Raw genomic sequence first — 4,755 nt, 5'->3', positions numbered from 1 at the left:
GCTCCCTTGATTATCAGATAAAATTAAACTTGATGATATTTTGAAGAAAAATAACCTAGTGCCATTGCCTCCTAAGCTTAAAGTTTATTTTTCTCCCCAGTTCCCAGCCTCCTGAAAGGTAAAGACATCCACGTCAAAACCCCTAAACCAGATCAAAGTGCATGACCAGTTGGTGCTAATGAATCCACACTTGTGTTGAAAGTGGAGGTACTTCCACATCTCGAGAGAGAAGGTGAGACAGTGGTCATCCAAACCGTCGGCAGACAGGTGTGGGTATCCTTGCTGATCTGAGAGGACCCTCCACCTGGCAGGCCTCTCCCAGGGGCGGCCAGGGAAACAGAGATAAACATGCAGTGCATGTCGCTGCTCGAGCAAATCTAAGAGACGGACCCACAATCTATGCTCCGGACTTGGGTGCCGTTCTGAGCCACAGTAAGCGGTGTGGCACTCTTATTCTCCACTTGCTCTAAATATGTCTTTGGCTAGAAAAGGGTTGCTAGGAACAACAGTAACCCTTAGAGTAGCCGAAGCATCTGGATTAACTGTCCTGTTCAAAGCGTATGCACAAATGGACCATCGTTCTTCTCAACCTCCTCCTTCATCCTTAAGACAAGGTTCTCTTCAGAAGACCTGAGAAACGGTGAGCACCAAACTTACAGAAGAGGCCTCTCAAAGTGCAAGTCCCAGCTGAGGTGAAGTCTCCCTGCCAGAAGGCCTGGCCTGAGTGCAGTGGGAAGGGTGGTACAAGAGGAGAGATGGGCAAGACGGGCACACGCTGGGTCTGAGGGGTGGGGCAGCAGCCACGGCGGGGAGAGTGGAAAGCCCATCCAGCACACTGGAGCTTGCATCTCAAAGCGGGAGGGCAGCATATCCTGCCGAGTGCCCGGTGTCCCACCAGAAGGGCCTGTTCTTAGGCCGCCAGTTCCACAAACCACCACGGCACCTACGCTGCCCCAGTCTCCATTCAGCACTGACTGCTTCTCCCCTGGGCTGCTTTCAGGCAGCTCCCTAGACCCCCAGCCTATGTGAGCACCAGAGACCTGGCCTGAGGTACACTGACCGGAGCCAGAGGACGGGGTCCCGGCCTCTGCCACTTTCCCAATCCCTGCACCTTCCTGGGTGAGGGAGTAGATGCTTCAAGAACAGGGCGTCTGAGCAGGCTGGTGTTGCAGACAACGAGTCTTCATGCATTTGTTTTTGCTCTAAAGAGCGACCACCTCCTCTCCCTCAATGTGGAGGCCAAGGGTGGACTTGGTAGAGCCAAAGTTACACGGTCTGCATTTGCAATGCCCTCCGCTGGTGGCTCAGGTGAAAGAGAGGTCTTGTGTGTTACACGGTTCACCTGCAGGTCCCCTGTGTGAGCTCAACTGCAGTTCATTTTCTGTCTGTTGCCCCATCCAACTGTGAAGAGCACCCGGCACCCAGCACGGTCCTTGGAACACACTGGTCATTGAGTGAGTGAACGTGGACAGCTCCCAGTCTCCACCTCTGCTCACTCAGACTCTTCCCACTGCTGCCCTGGGCTGCAAAACCTCTGTCCTCAGAGACTGAAAGAGGCTCTCCAACCAGAGCCTGGAGAGTTCTTTAAACAGAGCTAGGGCCACACTCCTGGAGCTCCTGATGCCATTGGTCTGGGCAGACCTGGGCATCAGCAGAGCTTCCCAATGGCAGGACAGCGGCACTGACACACAATTAACCTGGGGCCCAGGGCTGGGAGTGACGTTTTACAGGCCATCCTGGATGCTGGTGGTCGTGCCGTGTGACCTGCTACCCCACCATTGGAGAGCATCTCGTCACTGTCCCACCAGAAATCAAGATGGCACTGCATATACGGCTCCCCCCAAGGCCCGATTTCCTCTGAGACGGAACCCAGAGGCCAGCAGAAACGACAGTGGTTCTTGGAAACAAACAAAATAACCGACAATTAGAAATTCAGCAGATCACCGTTATAACCTGGGCAGCCACTAGCAATAAGGAAAGGGAGACTGCAGAGTCAGGAAGGTGCCTGTTACAAGGCGGGCGTTAGAGTCCACTAAGAGTGGTGACAGAGGAGGCTGCAGGCGTGTGTGTCATACGGTCCATGAGTCACAACGCCCTGACTCCGTCCTGTGAAGGGTGTCTGGACATGCAAAGGAAGCCCCGATTACATGCTGAGCTCTTTCCAAGAACCCTGTCTCACCCTCATAACTTCTCCAAGAAGTACTTTGATTTTTCCCATTTTTTAGATGACCAAAATGGAAACCAGAGGCTAAGTACCTTGTCCAAAGGTTGTACGTCTCAGCCCTAGGACTTAACCAAACCTGAGTCCTGACACACTCAGCCCCAGACACCCTGACCCTCCTCTTCCTTCAACATCTGTTCCCTGACAAGAATGTGATGGTGGACGTTTGCCCTCAGGATGGACTTGGTCTCTTGGGTGCTGAAGAGCAAGGTGTGGAGGCCAGCTCCCTGGTGGGTGGGGCCAGTCTTCACAGCAGCTCCCGGAAGCCTCTGCCAACGCAGAACCCCGCTGCATGGCCGCCTGGGGAGGGGGGAGCCGGTCCTCGGTTCCTACCCAGGCGCTGCTGCGAGGCCATGCTCTCAGCCTCAGGAAGCCCTTAATGCCACAGGTCAGAAGGTATTTTCTGCCTGAAAGATATCATTATTGAATAAAAGGGGAGGAAAACAGAAAAGGGCATAAAGCCTACACAAATAACATGAGCACGGGATCTCTAACCAACGGCTCATCCGACGCGCTCTGTGAAAATCCAGAAGGGTTAGCAAAAGATGCCTTAAACCCAGTTTATGCTGAAAATCAGCCATGAAGAAAAGTCAACATCAAGTTAATCCCCACTTAATAATTCAGTTTCAGGACGTTAAAACATATTTCTCTCTTGGAGCTCCCACATGTATAACTGATAATAGGGCAACCAAGGAACACACCCCCCCAAAGAAGAAAAAGAATGCTGTCCTTTCAGGCACTGTCTACAGGTAGCTTCCAAGAGGTGGCAGTGGTCGTCCTACATCATCTCCCAAATCCCCACCTTGCCCCTCTGACTCTCCCCCAGGCAGGGAAACTTTAAGCCTTGCCCAGTGCAGTGGCCCGGTGACTGGCTCAGACCCCCAGGGCTGGCAACCTAAGAACCTTCAGTGGTGGACAACATCTGGGCCGGAGGCCCCTCCCTCGGGCTGGACCCCACACCTCTCTGCTGACCAGGACCTAATCACCACTGGAGCTGCCAGAGCCATCGCTGACTAAAACGGGCTCACAGCCTTAGATCTATGCGCGACCTGCCTGCTTAACCCCACCCCTGGCCCCTGGAAAGGACCTTCTCATCTCCAGCCTTCACTGGGATGAGGGCAGCTTCCAAGGCCTTGCCCTGCAGAGCTGCCCAGCCCCTCCTCCTCCCATCAAAGCCGCAGCTGGCCCAGGTTAAGAGCCTTCTCCTGTCCTCCGAGCCCCCCTAGTTTCTAAGTGCAGAGAGAACCCGATAGTGAGAGTGGTTCTCGTCAGCTCTCCTCCAGGGAGGCAGCACTCCATGCACAGGAAGACCCGACCAGCGGTCAAGTCGGTGACTGACCACAAAGCAGCCTCAGCTTCTCCCTGAGCTCCCACCTCCCCGCCCCCCACGTCCGCTCCCTGGAAGCCTTGGCAGAGCTTCCAACTGCTCGGAAGAGAAATTAAAAGCAAATTTGCATCCCCTTTGCTCAGCTAGACACTGTTTTAATTTGCATGTTATTTGCAGAGCACTTGCATATAATATTGTAGAAATGCCCACCCTGCCTCCCCTTCCTCACCGCCTGCCTCTCCTCACCCGCATTCTCAGAGTGCTTGTAGACCCCGACACATTTCAGGGGGACCTAGCACCTTGGGAGCTCAACCGGAGGGACTCACAGCTGTACCTAGGAGCTAGGAATTCAAAGGGGCAGTGGGACAGCAGCAGGCTGATTTCTAACGGAACGGAGTCCAAATACCTGCTTCCTATGCATGAAATCTAGCAAATTCTCCTCACTGCCCACTGTGCAAATATGCATGACACTGCCTCAAAATCCCCAACTCTGGGACCACCTTGACACACTTTCAGACCCCGTGAGAAGCCACAGGCAGCTGCGCCATGCCATCTGTGGAAGCCCCGGGGTCCGTTTTAATATCCCTTCCCTCAACGAGTGGACTTTCTATGGCTCTGGGTCTGCTGGGTGTTACTCCACCTGCCTGGCGTCCACCTGGCACATTCAAGGCTGAACAGCCGATTCCCCACCCCCACACAGCACCGGGTCACCCCAGTCTCACCTGAGTCTAAGGTAACACCCCAACACACACTCTTCTGCCAGCTCCATACTATGACCCTCTGATTTCCGTAAGACCTGAAGTTTACTTAAAACCACAGAGAATGAGAAGACGCCCTGCTTCCTGCCACGCTCATGTCCTGCTCCTCAACACCTTGCTGAGAAGCACCCTCCGTCCTGTTGACACCTACAAGCAGCCCAGCCCAAGGGAACGTGGCGTCTGGGGAGGAGCAAGGACACGCTGCTAAATGTGTTGCTCTGGTGTCAGAAACGGCAGCCAGGGTCCAAGACACACTAACACATGATCAGAGCCAGCCACTGGGGGGGGAACACGACCCCAGACAGTGCACGCCCTGGGGCTCTCCCTTCCCGGTGCTCAGGACTGCCAAGTGACGGCCCTGGACAGCCCCTTCCTGGTCGGTGAAGTGCTGTGTTTCAGGCAGCTTTTTCCCTGCTGTGACTAAATGAACCGACCAGCACCACTGTAGA

This window comes from Marmota marmota, unplaced genomic scaffold (genome assembly GCF_001458135.2).
Source record: "Marmota marmota marmota unplaced genomic scaffold, marMar, whole genome shotgun sequence".
NCBI lineage: Eukaryota > Metazoa > Chordata > Mammalia > Rodentia > Sciuridae > Marmota > Marmota marmota.
The sequence above is the reverse complement of the archived record's forward strand: the minus strand, read 5'-3'. Positions refer to the sequence as shown.